This window comes from Mustela erminea, chromosome 5, assembly GCF_009829155.1.
Source record: "Mustela erminea isolate mMusErm1 chromosome 5, mMusErm1.Pri, whole genome shotgun sequence".
In the NCBI taxonomy this organism is placed as follows: Eukaryota; Metazoa; Chordata; class Mammalia; order Carnivora; family Mustelidae; genus Mustela; species Mustela erminea.
The window spans coordinates 84,371,321-84,395,212 of NC_045618.1; the positions used below are offsets into that span (position 1 = coordinate 84,371,321).

The window sequence follows — 23,892 nt, forward strand, 5'->3', positions numbered from 1 at the left end:
CCAAGCAGAAACACTTTTTGTCTGAGGAGAAATCACAGAAGAGGCTCAGCCTCCAGAACACAACAAATGTACCTCCAACCATCAAATTGATACCTCCTCTTGTTCCAGAGAAAACCTGCTTCTCTCCTCCCCTCTGTAGCTCTACCAAGCCACCTGCAGCCAGAAATGGCAAGCTTCTTGACCTTACTCCACACTCTAGCAATGAAGGACTTAACTTCTCAGCATTATCTTTTCAACAGGAAAGAGGTTTGTGGTTAAAGTGAGCCCAGCATTTTCACACACGCGAAATTTGTTTCTGTGCTCATTCCTGGCCCTTTTCCATGCACCTGCCCCTCTGCCGCCCCTTCTCCCTGGTTCTTCCGGCTCTTTTTCTGCCTCCCGCCTGCCCCGCTGGATGGTGTTCAGCCATCACTTCAACCCATCCCCCCCCCCGCCCCCGGCTTTCTGCCATTGCTCCTGGGCCTGCCTCCAACACTCTCCTTAGTCTGTGATATATTGATTTTCTAAAAGGAGAAGTCCTTTGCACTAATGAATAAATGGTGCCAAATCACCCGGCAAGATTGAAAGAGAATACTCTTTAGGGAGAAAGAAGAAGAGGGAAAAAGGAAGGGGAAGGAAGAAACGCATCAGGACCACCGATAGCCAACAGACAAAGAGAGGGAGCTTCTATAATGTAAAACTAAATCTTCAGACCAAGACTGAGACTGACTTTGGGTGGGGAGAAATCTCGACCTAACACAGACAACTGAAAGGAGGTATTGATGGCATTACAAAGAGCACAATGTGGAAGGAGCAGTTCCAGTGGGTTCCAGAGTGCCACGGCTGGCAAAGCATCAACCTCTCCCTAGACTATCATCAAATAAAGGAGCTGTCCTTGGGCCTCACCCGGTTTTTAAGAATGTGGGTTGGATGGGCCTGAGTGTGAATCCTGTTGTATTGTGTACTGACAGTGCAATCCTTACCGAGTCACTCGTCTACTGGAAGCTTCACGTTCTCTCTTGTAAAATGGAAGCAGGATATGCACATCACGGCTGCTGTTGTGAGAATCCTACTAGGTACATGCTCTGTGATAGGGTTAGCCTGATGCCTGGCACCTAGTAAATTCTAAGTATTGCTGCTGCTATTAACACTCTCTGCATTGGGAAGGAAGCCACCTCCAGCCTATGACTACTCAATGTTATGCCCTCACCTCACTTAGATGTTGTGACCAGACTGGCTTCTTTGATTTTGTTTACATGAATGGGAGAGAAGAGGATTTTTTCCCCCAAATTAAGATTTTCTGAAACTTACACATGAAAACAGTCGCCTGTGGCCAGAGCTACGAAAGGGCTGTTCTGACTGAGGTACATGCCCCTGACTGATCTGACCCTGACTGGGGTCTTGTAAGGGATTTTCTTTGGGGAATGAAGTTCTGAAGAAGAATGCTGGCAACCCAGGCTGCCAGGAAAGCCTGGGTTATTGTTTTTTTTCTGTGTTTGTATTACTGATACCCTAAGAAGGTCCAGAGCAATAGGGACATTATAGCCTTCCTAGGACCACAGTGAACCAAAGCAACTCCAAGACCACATTTGGAAGCCATGAAAACATTGACCCAAGGAAAGCATAAGAAGACAAGAGGGACCAAGTCTAATAACAAAATAAATAAGTTACTTTTTAAAAAATGTTTTGAATATAAACAAACTCTGTTGATTTGTAAAGATTTCAAGCATACGGTCAGCAAGGGAATTGCTAACCATCTTTTCTGTAATAGTCCCCTCAACCATAAACCAAGGCCAAACCCCTTGGAAAAGGCTCATGCATTAAATCAGGCCCCATTCCATAAACACACACGCAAGCCCTTTTCACAAAGCATCCGGCAGCAGACCGTGAGCTCTGTTTTCCAGCAAAGGTCAAAAGTTGCCAGCTAGGAGGCAAATTATAGTAGAGCAAAGGTAAGGCCCAAAATTAAATTCTATCAATAGCTTGACTCCTAGTAAGCAGAACTTCCATAGTAGAAGTTCTCTTAGTTTAATGTGCCTAAGAAGTGACCTCAGATGCTTGGCTTGAGGACCCACACGTTTGGCTTTTATTCATTCAACAAAGATTTATTGAATGGCTTATGCATTGGGCAGTAGGGGTACAAACAAAATCTCTAGCCTCACAAAAGCTTATTGTCCAGTGGGGATCTGGACAAAAAAACACACCATTACAATAGTGCTGCACTGTTCAGCTGTTGTCATAGAGACAGCTCTCTGGTCCTAGAAGATCTTCCCAGAAACCAGGGAGTTACGCCAAAGAAGGATGAGGACCAGTGTTTATTGGACAACCACATGGGGCCAGGCCATTTACGTAGAGTTGCCCATTTCTTCCTGAGGCAGGTGACTGTTCTCCCCATGTCACAGGGGGAAGAAACTAACAGTCCAGCAGGTGGGATCCTGCACTGGGCCTGGAGCCCAGGTCTTTCCGCCTCCGAAGCCTGTGTTTGTATATCCACAGGCACAAGCCCTTGGCGGCAACAATTTCACTCAAGACTCCATGATCACAAAATGGCCTTGGAGTTTGGGTTGGCTGGATTTTTCGGTTGGTCAGGACATTATTGTAGGAGATGGAGAGAATGACTACTGTGTGAAAAGAACACAGAAATTCCTGCAACAGAATGCTTGGGACAAGCAGACTGCCAAGTCAAGGCGGTTCCCACACCACCCCTGACGGGCTCCGGGGTGGATACCCCTTAGGTCTTGGGAGAGCTTGGCCACAAGAGGGCAGAGTGTGCCTTGAACACTTCCAACAAAAATCCCAACAGCCTTCGGTGAGAAAGAAGCCTAAGGCTGCACTCTTCATTACCTGTTCCAGTGCTGACAGATACTGGCTGTCCTCTCCTTCAGATAAAGGGCACAGAAGGGGTGTGAGAGCCGTGACACGGCCCCGGGTTACCACAGCTCAGAATGCGTGGGAAGAGGCTTTCCTCTGATTCACTCCCTTCATTCCCAGGATTGTCAAGCTGCAGGGAGTTAGTGAGTCCCAGGACTTAGAGAGCAGAACCTTCCTTGGTGTACTGCACACGCTGCCACCTGCATGAGGTGGGTAGTGCAGTTAAAAAAAAAAAAAAAGAAAAAGTCAGCCCCTCAAGTCAATGGAATAGTAATAGCCAAGAGTAGCCACACTCATAACAAGAGCGGGGGTTTCAAAATCACTGAAGGGTTCAATTCTTGGCTCTATTACTTACCAGCTATGACTCTGGTCAAGTCACATAGCCCCTCGGAAGCCCAGATCCTTCATCTAGGAGTTAGAACCTACCCAATAAGTTCATCATGAGGATTCAGTGAGTCACTCACTACAAACACTTGGCACAGTTAACAGTCCTTATGGCAGCTGCTACGTTATGGCGGCAGCTGTTGTTAATAATGACAGAGTTGGCTGTACATGATGCCTCAGAGAGTAAAGCTTTCTGAGGAACACTTGTCTTCCCGCTGTCATCAAGGCCCTAAACTATGCCCATCACCCCCCCTTTTTTTTAGTTCCTGGGACCCCCTCTTTCTTTCCTGTTTTAAATTCAGAGGCTTCTTTCCTCAGAGGTGAGGCCATCTTGTCTGTCTGCAGCTGGAGGCCACACACACATTCTCAGGGACCCGAGGCCTTTAGTCCTCATTCATCACACCTTCCTTTAGTTGTCATGCATCTTCCTCCTCTCCCCGTTCCCTCGCCCCTTCCATTCCCACACTGGACCAAGCTCTAGTCCCTTCAACCTTAAAAATAAATGTCAGTGAACAAAACCAAATCTCCCCTACACCCCATGGATCCTCTGAATTCCCCTCTGTCTCTCCCCTTAGCAGAAATTCTCAGTGGAACTTTCTACAACCCAAATCCCTGTTTCCTCGCTGTCCACTCACTTCTCAGCCCATCCCAACAGGATTCCACCCAGTCTGTTTCGCCAATGCCGCCGACCAGACGGCACTACTCCCAGTGAGTGCTTGTCCGTTCCCTTCACCTTCTGGAAACACAGCAGTCCTTCAGCCTCAGCAACACCAAACTATTCCTCAGCATTCACGGCTGACTCTGCTTTCTCTGCAGGCCTGTAGATGCCAGAAACTTCCATGTTCTATCTCAGGCTTTCTCATTATTCTCCTCCCCTCTCAGGTACCCTTGTGTCTTCCCAAAGATCCAGCGGCCATCTCCACAGCCATCATGTTTCCATTTTAGGTCCACACCCATCTCCACTAGAATGTCTCATACGTGTCAGGCTCACTATGCCTGAAATTAAATCACTTCCCCCTTGCTTGACTCCCCTGAACAGTGGAACCTGCTGCTTCAATAGTCTTTTGTTACAAAATTTGTACCCCCATGGAGCCAGGTATTTAAATCAGAAACTTGGCAAGCACTCTTTGTACTTGCCTTTCTCTTATCCTTCACATCCAGTCATGATTCCTGTCTCTTATGCCTACCATCTTTTTTTTTTTAAATCTCTTCCCTTTTTTCTCCACTCCCCTCATAAATCTAAGCTACCATCATCTTTTGCCAACTCCTCTGCCTTCTAGTCTTCACACTTTAGCTAGAAAAACAGTTTTAAATGCCAAGCAGACCATGTCATCTCTTACAACTGAAATCCTGTGTTGATTCCAGTTCTCTGGGTCAAATCCAGAATCCTGCAAGGACTCTCAACTTCCCTTCCTCATCCGGCCCTTCCTGAGCTCTCCAGCCTCCTCTTGTTCTCCTCTTTCCTTCTCCCTCAGCTTCCAAAAATCTTCCTTCCTTTCATCTGGAAGCATGCATTTGAAAGGGGGTTTCACTTGCCAGCGTCTGCTGTGTGCCAGGCACCATGGAACTCCCAGAGCTGCATCATTCACACTCCCTGCTTCCAGGAGTTTCCATTTATGGGCCAAGGGATGCTAGACCCATTAATATAAAATGTTACAAACAGCATAAAACGTGGACACCTGGGGAGAATCAGAGGAGGAAGAGTGGAGATACAACGTACAAGGACAGCTTCAGAGATCTGACCTGTACATGCCAACAGGCAAGGTGGGGACATGGGGATGACCACCTGTTCCCAGACATGCAGAAGATGACAAGGGTCTAGAGGAAGAGTGAAAACAGAAGATAACTTGATCAAGGGAAAAATGCTATCAACAAAGACATATGTTCAGCATTAAATAACGCAGACACTCAGAGAACACAGGCACCTAGATTTGACCATGAGAGACGACTGTGGATCTTTGAGAAAGTGGTTTCTGTGGAAGCCACATCACAAAGGGTAAAGCAGCTCATGTGCAAGTGAAGACTGCCTGTACTTTTCTACCATGTCAAGGTTGGTAATAAAGGAAGAAAGCACGAGAGGAGGAAGCTTGAGGCTTTAGCTCATCACAGCTTGGATAAGGCAGGCAAATTCCCACCCAGGATTATGTCTCATGTCTGTAGATGAAACTAGTGTCAGTGGTCTCAGAACACAGATGCTTGGCAGGAATCCCAGGCAAGGAGGGAATGAAAGAAAGAGGGCTGTCACCATCTTGGGCTCACATGGAGATTCCCTCGCCAGCCCCTGGGAGTGGCCTTGGGGGCCACCAGGAGCCACGGATGGCCAGTCTCACTCTGAGCACTTGCTGTAAAAAGTGCAGAACAACAGAAGCTGGTTGTAAAACTTAAGCAGATCAGACACTATAAAATACTTTGTAATGCACCATTGAGGCGACCAAATAAGAGGCCTGAATAAATTTATATTCCAATTGCTAAACATTACAGTCAATTTAAAAACCCACAAAAGTTTTGCTGAACAACTGTATAAATTAGAATGGATCTGTCGCATTGTACAGTACCTAATAGACTGAGACATAAAACAATCGGCGCTAACTCCCTCTCACCTGTTAAATCATCTTGAAATAGATCTGCTCATGCAACTCTGTGTTTTTTCCTCTCAAGAAACATTGTAAGGTAATTCTCATGTTAATGCGGATTTTATTTATTTATTATTTATTTGCATTTTTTTCCCTCCTCAAGACAGAAAGACTAAAAGCTGTCAGGGCGGGAAATTTATCAGAACTGAACCTGTCTTCCTCCCTGAGAAACTCTCCACCTTACTTTCTGAATGTTTCTCCTCCACGGAGCCTGAGTGATTATCTCCTGGTAGCTATTTTATGAAAGTTGAAATCAATACATACACACACACACACACACAAACATGCTCACATACTAATGCATGCACACACACACATTCTCTCTCTCTCTCTCTTTCTCACACACACACACACACACACACACGATACAACTTGAAGAATAAGAAACTAGGGCAATGCTGCTATAAACATTCAGGTGCACGTGCCCCTTTGGATCACTACATTTGTATCTTTAGGGTAAATACCCAGTAGTGCAATTGCTGGGTCATAGGGCAGTTCTATTTTCAACATTTTGAGGAACCTCCATACTGTTTTCCAGAGTGGTTGCACCAGCTTGCATTCCCACCAACAGTGTAGGAAGGTTCCCCTTTCTCCGCATCCTCGCCAGCATCTGTCATTTCCTGACTTGTTGATTTTAGCCATTCTGACTGGTGTGAGGTGATATCTCATTGTGGTTTTGATCTGTATTTCCCTGATGCCGAGGGATATGGAAAGAACCTAGATGTCCATCAACAGATGAATGGATAAAGAAGATGTGGATATATACACAATGGAATACTATGCAGCCATCAAAAGAAATGAAATCTTGCCATTTGCGACAACGTGGATGGAACTAGAGCGTATCATGCTTAGCAAAATAAGTCAAGTGGAGAAAGACAACTTTCATATGATCTCCCTGATATGAGGAAGTGGTGATGCAACATGGGGGCTTAAGTGGGTAGGAGAAGAATAAATGAAACAAGATGGGATTGGGAGGGAGACAAACCATAAGAGACTCTTAATCTCACAAAACAAACTGAGGGTTGCTGGGGGGAGGTGGGGAGGGAGAGGGTGGTGGGATTATGGACATTGGGAAGGGTATGTGCTATGGTGAGTGCTGTGAAGTGTGTAAACCTGGCGATTCACAGACCTGTACCCCTGGGGATAAAAATATATTATATGTTTATAAAAAAATAAAAAATTTAAAATTAAAAAAAAAAAAAAAAGAAACTAGGGCAAGAACCAAAGAGAAAATTCTCTATCTGTTGCTGTCTTCGATGTGCTGTGAGTATTTTGGCAGGCTCCCTTTTCCACCATTTCTTGGTTCTCGTTCCAAATCACTTGAGGGATAACGGTGGCGACCCACACACTGAAGCAGTGGAGAGGTAAGGAGGGACACACTCTCTCCCAGGTACATACTCATGTTTAAAAGCCATGAGCTATAGAGTCAGGCATAATGCTTGTATAATTCTCACAACAACCTGATGAGGTAGATTGGATTCTTATCCTCATCTTCCAGACATGGTCACGGAGGTCTAGAGAAGGTAAGTGATTTGTTCCATAGCACACAGCTGGTAAGTGACAGTTCTGGGATTTGAACTCAGATTCCCCTGAGCATACCATAGCGAAGACAGCTGTAGTGTAGGCGACTCAGAAGCAGACAGGAGAGCAAGTCTCTCTTCCTCAAATCTATTAGAGGAAGATAGTCCTGAAATGCAGAGAAGCCAAAGGTGGCTTACTGGTCTGTCTTCTCCCACTAAACATTGGAAACTCTGCAGGGAAGCTTCCTCTTCCCTCTACTCTAGCCTACCCAAGATTCTGTGTCCAGGTAAGATTTTTCAATGGATGGAGCGTGAAATCCTCAAGAACAGCCAAGGATAGAAAAGAAGTCCCGCTGAGACTTTTAGTATCTAGAATCTCTTCTATCCGTTCTGCGAACTGAAAAACTCCTTCTAGGCTCCTCTGTTCTAATTCCAACCCCCTGCCCCCCCCCGCCAAAAAAAGAGATGAATCCAGTTCATCTTTCTAAGCCTGACCGCAAAGCCGGGTTCTGAAGTGATTGTTCTTGGGTCATAAACTGTCCCTGGGCCAGGAAGAAGAAGGGAGATGAGCTGGAGGGAGGGAGAGGGAGGGATAGCTGGCCAGGCAGGAGGAGCTGTGGGCAAGCTGTAGGTCTCCCTGAGAAATGGGAAGAGAGTGTGGGAGGATGGGCTGAAAGGGACAGGTGACAGAGCTAACTGAGAGGGGAAATATCCTGCCCAGGTGTCTCAGTTAGTTTCCTTACTGTATGGTTAAAGAAACCCAGACCCAGGGAGGTCAACAGACCTGCCCAATGTCACCCAACTGGGACTAAAATTTGAATGCTCCTGTCTCCTAGTCCAGTGTTCTTTCATCCAGAAGTGAGTTGACCACCCAAGAGAGCCATGAAAAGGAAGGTCACCAGAGACTAGTCAGAAGAACATAGTCACTCCAGGATAAAAGGGAAAGACAGTCCAAATGCGTCCATGAAGGATGAGAAAGAAGTCGGCCAATCCCCACCAGACTCAGTCCTAAGTTAAAGACCTGAAGCGGGTGGGTGGGGGAGGGGGCAGGACATAAATTTCTGTGCTAGGGTAGGGGTAACTGGATTTTTACTCTGCCCAAACCAAAATAACCATAGATATGAGCTTCCTGATTTACAAATCCAGTACTTGACTGATGTCATTTTTTTTTTTTTTAACACCATTTCCATCCAGCCTTTAAGGTACCATTCATAAAGAATGATGGTTGGAACCTAATCTCCTTTGTGCCACTTGGGGGCAACACCTACATGTTTGATTTACTGAGATGTCTCATCTCTGCCTTCTGAAAGCTGAGAAAAGTTGCAAATCTAACAGCCATCTTCTCTTCTTTAAATCAACCATCTTCTCTTCTTTAAACAGCCAGAGTAAGCCCCCAAACTGCCTGCCAGCAGAGAGCTCTGGACCTGTTTACCTCCTTGTTTATTTAAAGTCAAATTGCTTTCTCTTTGTCTCAGGACAGGACAAGGCAAATGTCAAATTGGTTTGTAGGTGGTGAAATCTCCCACAAAGGGTGATAGGGGATTCTTCATACAGACAGACCATGGCTTCCAAGACAGTCTCCAGAGTCAGAAGACAATACAGTCCAGAATGATCACCAGCAACGAGAAGAGTCAGTTTTATCTTCTGGCCCTTCTGAAGGGTGGGTAGGCAACAGCTGAGAAATAGAAGGAAATGGCTGGTGGCCATCACTGAGGTGAATAGGGCAGCGAGGACGCATCTACATGGAGATGTAAAGGACTGAACTCTGGGGTTGGGTCAGGTAACTAAAAAGAACAAGGCAGGGCCCCCAGGCATAAAGAGATGGGGAGACTCAGGTCCAAGGGACAAGTCTGGAGTTCATCTGAATCTGTCCTTTTCTGACAGGAGGGCTGATTCCAGGCCTGGGCCCCTTCTAAGCAGCCTCAGACTTCTTTCCGGACCTCCAGATCCTCATGTGCCCATGGACTTCTCACGTGAATGTCCCACAGGCACCTCGACTCAGCAAATCAGACACCTCATCCTTTCAAGACAAAAGTCTTGAGACCTTTGTCAGAGACTAGCACTACCTTCCACCCCAGTAGGCAAATGGGACTCCTCAAAATAGTCCCAGCTCTGTCCTGTCCCTTACCATTCATGCCTAATGGGTCCCAGACATACGACTTCCCACCCATTCCCTCCTCCACTGCCACAGGTCAGGCCCTTGTCATCTCTCCCAACTGGGGTACCAGCGTCCTCATTGCTCTCCCCAATGACTCCCTTTTAAAGCTCACTCTGCAGTGCCACCAGAATTCACTTTCTGAAGCTCCAATCTGACCATGTCACCTCTCTTACTTCCTGAACTTCAAAACCATGAAACAAACCACAGAGGCTGAATTTGAAGGTCCTTGGGCTCTTGCTAATACTACATTCCTTTTGTCACCTTGGCAAGCTTCTATGCATTCTTAACCACCCAGGCCAAATGTCATCTCTCCCATGAGATCCTCTCCAATTGCTTCCCCCGCACTGCTCTCCTTGGCTAATTCCATTCTCCTCCATGTGCCCTCTGTAATCTATAGGCATCTACAGCAACATTCTCAGCATGGTCTTATAATTAAGTCATCTTATCCCTCATCTCCTCCCTGAAACAGCAAAGCACATTGGAGGCAGGCACCGTTCTTGTATAATCAGCCACTAATATGTAGGAGATGCTTGGTAAATGTTGAGTTGACTCAGACAAGAACCCAGTTATTAAAGGTCACAGAAGAGGAGAGTTGATGCTGGCGACTGAGCTCGAATTCCTTAAGCGCCTCTAACATAGTATTGTAAATGGCCCTATGGAGCAAGTATTTAGATAAATTAGTTTTGCTTGCCCTTCTCAGAGAACTATCCCCTGTCTGTAGTCTCTGATGAAGTGAGAGACTAGAGGCCAAGTTTGTTCCCTATGACCCTACCACTTTGGGCAACAGTGAAGCAAAGTTTAAATAGATTTATTTATTTATTTATTTATTTATTTATTTATTTAAATAGATATGACTAAATAAATAAATTAATATTTTTAATATATGTAAAATATATATATAACATGAAATATAAAATACAACAAAATAAATAAATAAGTAGATTTATTTAAATAGATAGTTTAAAGAACAACGGACTACGTGTTTACAGACCAATTCCCTAAAATCCAAAAAATGTTTACTATCGAGGCCAACACTGGCTTTTTAACAAGACAGAGCTACAGGCACAAAAGTCAAGACACAGCTCAAAGGAAGAATACTACAACGATAATGGTACAGGAACAGCCATCACTGGTCAGACTCTCTATATGCCACACATTGTGCTAAATGATTTTATCCATTATTTAAATTCACCCATACTGAATCTGTGAAACAGCTATCCCCAAAGGTCCTTCCCATTATCCCTGCCCCCTTTAACTGAAGTCACCGCAGATTTCCATGGCTTACAGCAAAGAGCCCTGACGAGTACATTTACTGCCTCCATTTTATAGATGGGGCAAAGAAGGCAATAGAACTTTCCACATTCTTACAGGCAGAAACACAGAGAACTAGCACTGAAGTCTGCCGCCGCACCCCTCCCCCCCCCAGAACCTGAGCGATCAATGCTCCATTCTCCTGTGTGGTTTCAGGCCCATTAGACGTTCCTGTACTTTTCTCTGTAACATGTACATCCATGATTGGAGAGAGTTTACAAGCTATTTCTCTGTTGTTACAGTCAAAATAAAATAAAGGCCAGCAAGAAGGAAGAACCAGACCGCAGATCATAAAACAAGAACGCAGGTGCCTTAAAGACAGAAGGTCGTGAGAGCAGGGAGTCCAGTCACGAAGCAGCTGTCGGGGGGAGCACGCACAGCCTCGTACTCTCTACCCTCCCACTCCAGTTGGTGGTCAAGTCTGCACGACTACCCTAGTTCCAAAATAACAGGCATAATCAACATGGAAAGGGAAATTACAGCTTCTCCCTGTGTCCTCCAGAGGGCAGAGATTTGCATGGGTAGGGAGCTATGTGGACAGGAGAGGAGACGGAGAGATGGTTCCTTTGCAAAGGCCCAAACTTCCTGGGCTGCCTCAGGACACTTTCACCTCAAATCAACCTCTAAGAAAGAGTCTTCATTTTTTTGCCTTCAATCCCTCCTTGGAAGCTGGTCTGGGTTTCCTAGAAATGCCATTTGCATGAATTACTTCAAGGCCTCCATAGAAAGGGGGCCACTGGGACGGGCTTAGTACCTCCAAGGGGGCTGTTCTGATTGCTGTATTCAAGGCTGAGAGGGATCTGGGAGCAAGTACTGAGAGCAAGGATGCACCTTGGGGCATTGGGACAAAATCACCAGTAGAGGGCCCCACTGAGCTCCCTTTCTGAGCCTGAAGCAACTCAGGCAGTAAGTGGGCACGAGGAATTCAGCCAGCCAGGCAGGAACATTGCCCTGTAAGACCAGGGTGAGGCTGAGCAGTTAGCCTTGAGTTGTAAAACACAAACCTCAGAGGCTGGAGGCACACCCCCTCTGCCTTTCCCCACCTGTTCCAATGAGGCAGAACCCCGGGCCATCTGATCCCTGAGTCTAAAGTCTAAGCCATTAAACCACCCCAGATTGCATTTGCTCAGTAGTCTAGACCTGTTGTGTTGTGACACTGCCCTTGCAGCTACACTAGGCGTTAAGACCCTGCCTGGGGCAGGTGGCGGGGAGCAAAAAAGAAATGAGACAGGCTATTATCATGGAAAGACTAACCTAAGGAAGCACAAAAGAGTTTGTGGTCAGGGACTTCCCTGTGAGGCAGCTGAGTACAGAGGAAAATGGGGCCCCAGGCACCTGTGGGGAAGAGGGGACAACACCCACGGGGCCCCAGAGGGAAGCAAGCACATGCCTCTGATTACGATCCCATCCGGGTAGCCGCACTGGGCTGGAGTGGAGAGGGATGTGAGACCTGTGAGCCCTGAAGCCAGAGGGGACACAGGAGCCAGAGCTCCGGAGTGGAGCCTCCACCCCAGGCCAGGGAGGACCATGGGGGGATGCTACGTAGTGGAGTGCCTTGACCAGATTTGTCCTTGAATGTGGCTTCTGTGAGAAGAAGGGATGGGAGTTGGACGGAAGGGGAATACAGAAAAATAATCGGGAGGATACTGGAATCATCTGGCGAGAGATAAGAGGAGTGAGGACTCCCCACCGTGTCCTGTTCTCAATGTCCAGGCCACCAGGCCACGTAAAACCTTGAAGAGCAGACACAGTGTATGAAGAGCTCACGGTAGCCTGAGGAAGGAGGAATCCATGAGGGAGCGGAGGGAAATGAGGAGAGAAGGAAGAAGCTCCAGAACCACCTCCACAATAAGGGGGAAAGGAAGGTGGTGTGAATCTAAAAACAACTGATTAGTCATGGTAATAAATTTGATATGGTTTAGGAAAATAAGGTCTTTTCCTCCAAGTTTAAAAGCTAGCAGCACTAAGCCAGAATGGAAGAGAGAGACATGCTAATTGATAGCGTTGAAGTGCCACAGCTGTAGAACAAGAATTATTTCTCTCACATATTTACTGAAAATGTGTCAGTAAGAACAAAGCTATATCACTGGCAATAATGGAAATAGATGATTTTTTAAAGTAGTTACTAGAGCTGAGACTAGCTGGCCTGTGGGCCCCAGGCACACTACCCAGCCCCCTTCAGCTTCATTTGCCTATCAAATGCCAACTCCCTTAAGGACTCATCTAGAATGTCTCCACTCTGCAGGCTTTTGTTTGGAGTACGTCTGAAGCTGCTTTCTAAAGGCCAGTAATGTATTCATTCCACTTATCTTCAGAAACTTTCAAAGTGGTAGAGTAAATCTGAAGAAAGTTATCAGAAATAACAGTTCGGAGTTTGGAAAAAGATGGAGGCGTGGGGATGGGGAGTGTGAAGAAGACCCTGGGGTACCCGGCAGGAAAGGGTCCACCACAAAGGCATTCAGTCTGGGATGGGGCAAGATCACAAGGGTAATGGGCTCTAGGCGCAGAGAATTTAAGGGTTAGTCTTGCTCCCTCTTTTTTTTTTTTTTTTTTTTTTTTTAAAGAGAGAGAGGAAGAACAAGAGAGCTGCAGAGGGAGAAGTAGACTCCCCGTTGAATTGGGAGCCCAATATGAGACTCAGCCCCAGGACTGTGGGTTCATGCCCCAAGCTGAAGGCGGATGCTTAACTGACTGAGCCATTCAGGCGACCCTTGCTCCCTCATTTTTATTGAGAGGGGAATTAGAGTCCATAAATCTCAACTTGTTATTCCTTCATTTAAAACACTTCAAAGGGGTCACCTGGGTGGCTCAGTTGGTTAAGCAACTGTCTTCAGCTCAGGTCATGATCCTGGGGTCCTGGGATGGAGTCCTGCATCAGCCTGCCCCTGCTGTCTGGGTAGCCTGCTTCTCCCTCTCCCTTTGCCACTTCCTCTGTTTGTGCTCACTCTCTGTCAAATAAATAAAATCTTTTAAAAAAATAAAAATAAATAAATCTCTTCAAAAGGACTCCAGTGCCTTTGGAATTAGGTATAAATGCTTTAGCCTGGACGAAAACCAGTGTGCCTCCCTAGCTCACCCTGCTCCTCCTCCCCCAAACTATCATCTGTTTCTTCTGTTGCCTTATCCAATGGTGAAACTATAACAAGCCACCCTTGCCTTGGTGGGGAGGGAGGCGGCCTTGGGAACTGGACTCCTTTTCTATCGCCACAGAGTTAATTACAACAATTTAGCTTATATCACCACACATTTATTATCTCACAATTTCCCAGAATCAAGAGTAGTCTGGGGGCACCTGGGTAGCTCAGTGGGTTAAGCCTCTGCCTTCGGCCCAGGTCATGATCTCAGGGTCCTGGGATCGAGCCCCACATCAGGCTCTCTGCTCGGCAAGGGAGCCTGCTTCTCCCTCTCTCTCTGCCTGCCTCTCTCCTTACTTGTGATCTTTGTCAAATAAATAAATAAAATATTAAAAAAAAAAAAAAAGAGTAGTCTGAACATAGCTTAGCTGGGTCCTCTGTTCAGGATTTACCAAGGTGATAATCAAAGGTGTCAGACAAGATCAGGTCTGTTGTGGAGGCTCGACTGGGGAAGTACATGCTTCCTTATGCTCGTGGTTTTGGAAGTATTCAATTCATTATAGCCACAGGATCCATGGCAGCTTGCTTATTCAAAGCCAGTGGCAGAGGTACAAAGAGACACTCCAGCAAGACAGATGCTACAATCTTTTATAATCATGTAAACATGATCATCTACATCCTAATGGCCTTTGTCATATCCCAGTAGTCAAAATCAACTCATACATCCTGCCCACGCTAAAGAGGAAAGGATAATATAAGGGAGCAAATACCAGGATGTAGGCATCAAAGGTAGGTTCCTGGGAAATCAAGCAAACTGGAAATTTAAATTCTCGTGTGGCAATAATATTCTTTGTGTGTACCAAGTTCTACCTGAAACCAAAAACATTCAGTTCTCTTCCCCATCCCCAAGTTCTAGCAGAATAAAAAGACATTCTTTACATGTTGTTAAGGTATACAAAACAAAACACCCTGTTCACATGAATGTTACAATCTAAAAGGAGAGAACTAAGACACTAAGTATTGAGCAATCTCAACTGTTAAGTATTAGGATAGGCTGAAAAATGTCCCCCCCAAACTATCCATATCCTAATCTCTAGAACCTGTGAATACTATCTTATGGGGGGGAAAAAAAAGACTAATGTAATTAAATGAGAATCTCAGATAGATCCTCCTGGGTTTTTCAAGTGAGCTTTGAATGCAATTGTGCGGAACCTTATAAGAGGGAAACTTGACATGGACACACCAACAGAAGGCACTATGACCATGGAACCAGAGACTGGAGTAACATGGCCACAAGCCAAGGATTGGGGGCAGCCACTGGAAGCTGGAAGAGGCCAGGAATGACTTATTCCTAGACCCCCAGGAGGGAGCACAACCTTGCCAACAGCTTGACTTCAACCTGGAGAAGTGGACTTTGGGCTTCTGAACTCCAGAATGGCAAGAACAAACACCCAATATCCACTGTTTTAATGCCACCGAGTCTGTGGTCATTTGTTACAGCAGCCACAGGAAACTAACACCAGTATCATGAAATAAAAGAAAAATGCAGGAGCATTAGAGAATAACTTGGGGGTTGGGGGTGGGGGGAGGGGCCAGTTCTTTTGGAAGAGCCCGCCAGGGAAAGCCCAGGGACCAGAGGGCTCAGAGCTAACACCAAGAAGACTGAGAATGATACCAGCTTGGGCAGAACAAGGTCATGGCTCTCCTGGTAAGGATGACTTTCCTGGAAAGACAACATCTATCTGGAGTTGAGTTCACAAGAGAATGGGAGGTCATGAACTGAGGACAAAACACACTTTTTAAGAGTTGTGCTTGAAAAGGAAAGCAAAAAAGGATGGCAACTGAAGGGAAGCCTGGGGCCAAAGGCCCATATACACATTATCTTTAATTTAATAATTTAGTGATCCTAAAAGAAAGATTCATTTAAAAAAAGATTTGCCAGAAGTTCTAGGATTCACCCACAGTCATATAGCAGGAAAGTGAGCAAAACTCTTAAAAATTCTTTAGAATTTAACCCTAAGTATAAAATTCTAAGCTGTCACAAAAAAGATCAAAACAGTTATCCCTTGATGACAAAGAGCTGAAGCCTTGTCAATAGGCGTATCCCCTGAGCCACCACACACAACAAGACCCCAGGCTTCCCAGCACCACCTCAGCCTCCAGAAGTCCCAGCGGAAGCTTAGGACAAACCCTTCTGGTCAGTACAATGTTCAGTCGATACAGGTCCAAGGAATGAATGGAAAAATAAGACTTTTCATCTTCATGTACTACATGAGCAACTCCAAAGATTCTTAGAGAATATGGTTGTTAATAACAAAAAGAAAATATTTTGATCATAAATGTTGACTGACTAGGCAGAAGAGACAAGTGGAAGATCGGGAGCATATGTTCTGGTGTTAAAGAAGAGTGAAGATATTCCGAGGACCACCAATAGAGCTAGACTGAAGAAAAACATAAGAATAGCAACTAGACACAATCCGTCACAAGCAACCAGTAGGTATTTTGATCATATTGTGTGTGAATTCAGCTGGGTTTGTAGGATTCCGCCGTCATCTTTAAAATCCTGAAGGAAAAGAGAACTCCGCGGGGCTCTTTTCACAGTTGATCTTTATGAAGTAGAGATGGCAGTCTCCACTTCCCAGGATTGTTGGGAGGAATAAATGAGAGAACTATGAGCAACCTTTGGCCATCACCTGTCCAGAGGAGGCAAGCAGGCACACAGAGTCCTCCCCCTCCCCCTGCTTATCAACCAAGAACCACAGGCTCTCAGATCTGGCTATGACCTCACAGCTGACCACCCTTCCTCCTGCCGATGATGTTCTAGCTACACTGCTTTTCCTTCTGTCCCGTGAACATACCCTGTTTTCTCTCACCTGAAGTCTTCTGCTCCAGCTAGAAAGTTCCTTTCCCAGATCTTGGCATGACGGATTCTCTCTCTTCATTGAGGTCTGAGCTCGAATGCCATCCTCTCAAAGAGGCATTCTACAACCGCAGTATTAAACCCCATTGCAGGACTTCATCCCAACACAGGACTGATTTTATTTTCTTCATTGTACTCATTTTTCAGGAATGACCTTATTGACCTATGTCCCACCTCTCCCCACTGATGGCATTGTCTTGATCTTCTCCTATCTGTCGCTTCTCACCCAGGACCTGGAATAGCAGCTGGCACAGAGTAGCATCAGTCAGTAAACATCTGAAGGACTGAATCATTTTATCCACATACAGAGTGTGTACACATGGCTGCTTTATGTACAGATAATCTCTGTATGTGTGTGGGGGGATCTAGATATATGAGAGAGAGGGAGAACATAAAGGAATAGAGGAGAATAAACATGAAGGCAGATGGCATTGGGCTAAACCCAGCTTTGCCACTTGAGCTGTGTGATTGCAGTTGAGATACCTAGGTTCTCTATCCTCTCCATGGGTGCCAAGGAAGAGTGATAAGGATCTCCCTGGTATCATGAGCATTGAAGGAAGTGGTCCAAGTCAAACATCTAACATGATGCTCGATACACAGCATAAGCTCTTCATAAATGTTCACATGTATTTCCTGTCAAAAAAAATTATCGTGTGTTACCCACTGCAATACTCTTTCCACTCTTAGAAAGTTATAATGACTACATTTGCAAAATCTTTAAAAACCAGCATATTCTAGGGCATCCAGTTATAAAGATCAACCGTCCTCGGGGCCTGAAGTTTATCAGAGTTAAAGGTTGTATCTAGTCCAATGCTAGTGATTATTTGGAAATATTTCTAACTTGGGTGACAAAATGAGGAGTAAAAAGGGCTGCATTCAAAATACCATGAAAACTGCCACTGGAGAGCCACTTACTAGAAAAATAGCAGTGAACCCCAGATTCTGGTAGCCTGTCTACCTAGCTCTACTGGTCAGCTAGTAGCATCAAGTCGGGATCCTTCATCCCATAGGGCTGCAGGTCAAGTTCTGGCCACTGATTTTCCCAAGTTAGAGAAAATACAAGTTACAAAGAAAGGAGATCCAATAGCCATTTTAGGAGAAGTGACATGGATTTCCAACCCTCTGGACCTGGCACCCAGTTGCAGACCTGACATGAGGAAAACACCCAACTGGAAGCGAATCCAAGAGCCAGGATATGGAAAGCTTCTCACGATACAAAAGCCAGAGCCTTCCAGCTGAAGGGTTTACATGTGGCCTCACACAAACCTTTAGTGACATGTGAGTTTAAGTCTGTTGAGCTATTTTCTCTATGAAGTGCTTTTTCAATTTAATTTTGAAATTAGGAAAATCTGCAGGAAACTGGAAAATTTCAGCAGCAGCCCCTGCCTATAAACCTAGACATGCTGATTCCCTCTATGCTGTAGCTCCTGCCCAGTGCTCTTTAGAGAAAGGGCCCCATGAACATCTCATGGAATCTTGGAGACCTCAGAAGGAGCCAAGGCCCAGAAGAGTAGAAGGACTTGCTCAAGGCAGAACCATGCTTATACATTGACTTCCCATTTCTAGACTCAGTGCTAAGTTCATGTTAGTAATTAGTAACTGGGCTGGCATCCATTTATGATCCACTGGACTAGGGGATGACGACACTAAAGAAAAAACATCCAGTTATTTTTTTTTTTAAGATTTTATTTATTTATCAGAGAGAGAGAGGGGAGAGAGCGAGCACAGGCAGACAGAATGGCAGGCAGAGGCAGAGGGAGAAGCAGGCTCCCCACCGAGCAAGGAGCCCGATGTGGGACTCGATCCCAAGACGCTGGGATCATGACCTGAGCTGAAGGCAGCTGCTTAACCAACTGAGCCACCCAGGCGTCCCAACATCCAGTTATTTGACCTAAGTTTCTTGATGTGTCTACACAGTCATCTGTATCAGGACGACTCCATCCAAACTCAGGTGTGCAAAAGAAGCACTCATTTCTCTAAATCCTTCTGAATACTACTTAGCCGTAATTCAGTCTCAGTCCTTACCAGAGTTTCCTTCCCCTTATTCCCACCATGTAAGGTTGGACTAAGTTCATGGGAGTTTTACACACTACCTAGGCTTTCCCACAGCCCCTCTACTTACTAATCCACATTGGTTATCATCAAAGTGAGAGCATCTTTGCCAAGACTAAAAACCCTCATTGCCAGGGACCTAGCCTGCCCAAGCTGTCCGTCTCCCTGGGCCAATGCCACAGAGCACTGCTCCTGCCCTCGCCTTTCATTCGTCTACCTGACAACTGTCTCTGATCTCCTGGCCGCTGGGACACTGCATGTCCCCACCGCTCCCTTCTCTCCCCTCACCTCTGGGATCCCCTGCATCCTCTTTTCAAGAAGCTTGGCATGTTATGAAAAAGGGAGGAAGAGGAATTGACTTCAAGCAGCTTCTGCTTTTTGGTCCTGCAAAAATCCCTCAGGCAGAAAATAGTTGGGGTCTAGCTACCTAATTAGAATTCAGGAGAGGGAAAAAAAATATGCAGCAAGCAAAATCCAAGTGAGTATCTTAAAACATTACTCTGTTTTTACCTATGGGCCATGCTGATGCTAGCTCCCTGATGCTAGTATATATATTTTTTTTAATTTTTAAGTTATGGGGAAGAGTTTTAGCTTTAGACACTGAAGACAGCATGACTTTAAGTGTTTATGTTTCATGTGTGCACACATAATTTTAGAATATTTGTGTTCGTATATGTACAAAATTCTTGAAGCTCTGTCTCAGAGCTCTTAAGATCTGTTTCCAAAGTAATGGCAATATAAAATTATGTTCCAAATACTGTCTATTAGAATAAACTCTACACTGTTGCTTTAAGTCCCACTCAGGGGGTAGTTAGCCGTGCTGGTCAGGATTACACATCCCAGTCGCCATCAGCTGAATGATCCTTCAAAAAAGTCTATTCCCCAAGTAGCTACTAACAGATTTTCAGCTATTCCTTTCTCATAGGTATCAGACATTTTGCTAACACAAATAGATGTTCAAATTGGGCTCTCATTAGTGAAAGTAGTAGTATCCAACACATATGCTGTGGCTAAACTGGATTAGAGACATTCCCAATCCTTAAAATGAATAGGTCTTAAGAATCTGGAACTATGCTGTCCAATATCGCGGGCATATGTGGCTATTGGGCAATCAAAAAGTAGCTAGTTCCAATGTCAACATAATATTTTGGATACACTCAATTCCATAAAATATATTATTCAATTTTATATTAAATATGGCTCATTTAATGTAAAGGTGGTGCCCTGAGTTTGATCTCTAAATAGTCGTGAGTGCTACACTGGTTCAGGAGACTCTAGGCCTCCAGTAGAAGTATAGTTAACTGGCATTAACGAACATAGTTAACTGAATCCTGATGTTGGACTAGGTATCCACTTAACTTAGCCATCAGGCACTCTTTAGGGACTGGGGCATATAGATCAGGGATCAAAAATAAAAGAAAAAAATAACCTTTGGCAGATTACCCAAGAGGAGCTTTTGTTTCAATTTACTAAAAAGTGACCATCTAACAAAATTTGATGAGAAAACTTGCTTTCCCTATAATCTGGTAGTGAGTTTCCCAAGGAAGAGCTAAATCTCACCCGCTCCAGAATACTGCCATCAGACTGGAGATTCTGGCCCTGGACCCAGCGCTCTAGAGGGTCCTTGTTTGGACTCTTCCAAACACATCCCACCCCCACCCCCACAAGGCGGCTGTAGGTCCCAGAGCCCCGCAGCCTGGTTGGGGCTCAGTATTGTGCCGCTCAAGCTGATGAGAGCAGTGATGTAATGTAGGGACCAGGAAATGCAGCTGACTGGAGCATCAGATGGCCCACACTGGATTATAGCCCGGCACACACCACTGCCCTGGTGAGGCACAGACACGGCTGCAGAACCGGAAATGGGCTGTGTCTTTCAGCACTAAGTCCATGTCCTCTCAGTGGGTTGGGACTTGCCAGGCCATAGATCAATTCTCCCTATCATACTAAAAAAAAAAAAAAAAAAAGGTAGCAATTCCAGGGAATTATATTTATGTTACATATATAAGCTAGAAGATTTATAGTGATTTCTAGTGATACGTGAATTATGTTGATAACACACACATATATTCTGTATCCCGTGTAATGACCTCCAATGCATCACACCTTCTAGTATCCACACTTTGCTAGTCCCTTCCCACCTTGACTCTGGCCTTGGCCACGCAACTTGTTTCAGTCAATGGAACATCAGCAAATGTGATGTAAGCAGAGGCTGGGGAAGTGACTGCACTTCCCAGCTTGCTGGCTTTCAAGACCAAGGCCACCATGCTGTGAGGGACCCCAGGTTTGGGGTAAGAAAGGCATCAATTGTCTCAAGTGCTCCCAGTACCTGGTGTCTACCTCCTAGATCACCCACCAGCTAAATGTAACTGTGTGAGGGTTTAAACATTGTTGTTTGAATGTTTAAGGCCACTAGGTCTGGGGGTGGGTTGTTATGCAGTAACAGGAATCTGATACAATCCCCCAGTTAGGTAAAGACATGTTCACACTCTCAAAGACTTCTCTGTAACCCACAAACACTGGCATAGCATCGTTTAGTTTAAGTATATATTAACAAAAACATCATACATGAAAATCTAGATTTTTGTATAAAATGAGGTTGATAATCTGTTTTCTATAAAGATACTCCTCTGTTAATACTTAAAGAATATGACTCTAGGGGTGCCTGGATATCTCGGTCAGTTAAGCATCTGCCTTTGGCTCAGGTCATGATCTGCAGGTCCTGGGATCAAGCACCACATTGGGCTCCTTGCTCAGTGAGGAGTCTGCTTCTCTCTCTCTGTCTCTTTCTCTCCCTCTGCCCCTCCTCCCTGCTCATTCTCTCTTTCTCTCTAATAAATCAATAAAAATCTTTTTTAAAAGAAAGAAAAAATGTGATTCTAAGTGTAAAACACTTGATTTGTAGACAAGTTTTCATTACTATGAAACAGAAGTAGCCGTGAACTAAGTCGATAGCCTAGGGGAACTGCCACACCACACCACTGTATGGAGTTTGTCAAATCCTAATCTCATTATTTTTAAAATTTGGTTACTTAGACAAAAATTCCTACTTCCTGAAATCTAAAAATCATTTAAGTCAATTTAGTATTTTGTCATAAAAGAGAAAATCTAGAAGCACAGAACTGTAAGAAAACCTTAAGAGTATATGAGTGCAAAATTGATGTACACAGTAAGTACTCAGAGCTTAGAAAAAGGGAAGATTCATCTGGAATAGAATCTCACAGAAAAGTGTCAGGGAAAAGCAGCTTCCAGTTAAATATGGCAAACTGAACACATTCTTTCCTTCCTGATATTGCCTAAAATCATAATATAGGGAATTTTTTTAAATGGCACAAAATAATGATGACAAAGAAAGGAGAGATAATAGCCACAGAATTTTTGTAGAAATAGTCTCTGACTTAGTTGAAATGTGACCTTGATATGGGAGGAACCCAGAAGCAAGCCAATCCTCTTTGCATGACCACTGCCTTCAAAAATACACTCAGGGGGCACCTGGGTGGCTCAGTCAGTTAAGCATCTGCCTTTGGCTCAAGTCATCCTCCTGGGTCCTGGGATCAAATCCTGTATTGGGCTCCCTGATCAGCAGGGAGTCTGCTGCTCCCTCTGCCCTTCCCCATTCATGCTACCTCACTCTCTTTCTCTCTCTCAAAAAATTAGTAAAATCTGGGGCACCTGGGTGGCTCAGTGGGTTAAAGCCTCTGCCTTTGGCTCAGGTCGTGGACTCAGGGTTCTGGGATCAAGCCCCGCAATGAGTCCCACATCGGGCTCTCTGCTCAACAGGGAGCCTGCTTCCCCCTCTCTCTCTGCCTGCCTCTCTACCTACTTGTGATCTCTGTCAAATAAATAAATAAAATCTTCTTTAAAAATAAGTAAAATCTTTATACACACACACACACACACACAGGAAAGTGGAGGTAAGTATCTCTCAAATTATGGCATGGTAGAATTGAAGACAGGAGTACTTTGAACAGGTTAAATGTTAAGGGCAGCAGCTTGACCCCATCCTCATTACTGACCACATGCGACTGTCCCTCCTTCCTCTGTGGGGTCTGATACACTGAACTCAGGCACACCAAGCACAGTGGAGCTAAGGGGTAGCATTACGACACCAGGTATATTTCTTGCAAATCTTCATATCAGATCAGATACCTCAGTCCCCTTGTCTCAAATCTCCAAGATCCCTAGCAGCCAATATCCTAAAGGCAAGAGATTAACCTTGTCCTCTAGGAGAAAATGGCCACTCCATAGAAAAAGACCTAAGGAGACTGAGAGTCAAAAAGTATAACCCGCCAATAGAGCTTCGGACAGATCTGACAGACTTCACTCGTAAATAGGAAGAGATAGCCCAAGAATCAGCAGAAAACTTCAGGAAGACTTCCATGTGAAAGAAAGTGAGTCAGTCAAGCAAGAGGAGACTTGGAAGAACAAGAAATCATGCAGGGAGCTAGGAAAAAAACAAAAGTCTAAATTTGTATAGTTACTATCCTCAGACAAGCTCAGAAAAAAATTTCACATCCATTCAACTCTTAAAAAAAAAAAAAAAAAGTGCTGCTCAGTCCTCTGGATGAGGGTGAGGAGGAAGAGGGGTACTCAGTCTGTTAAGCATCTGCCTCAGCTTAGGTCATGATCATGGGGTCCTGGAATCAAGTTCCACTTCAGGCTCTACGCTCAGCAGGAAGTTTGCTTCATCTTCTCCTCTGCCCCTCCCCTTGCCTGTACTCTCTCTCTCTCTCTCTCTCTCTCTCAAATAAATAAATAAATAACAAATATTAACCTTAAGGGAGAGCAGTTACACAGCGTGAAAATGTAATCCTAGAACATTGCATGGTTTGTCCCAAGTAACATTTCCACAGGCCTAATAATTAAAACCCTGAACATTAGACTAATCAAAAGGCATGGTATAAATTTATTAAGATGACAAAGGAAGGAAGGAAGGGGAATAATAGTGATGGTTGGTGGTGAAGGAGGATATAAATCCTCATTTTTTTTAAGT

At 44.9% G+C, this 23,892-nt stretch overlaps 1 long non-coding RNA gene across 1 annotated transcript in view; it reads right to left on the bottom strand.

Annotated features, from left to right (window-relative positions):
* Nucleotides 1–23,892, bottom strand: part of LOC116591251 — a 210,024-nt gene that overhangs the window by 167,852 nt on the left and 18,280 nt on the right. The gene's annotated exons all lie outside the window — the stretch shown is intronic.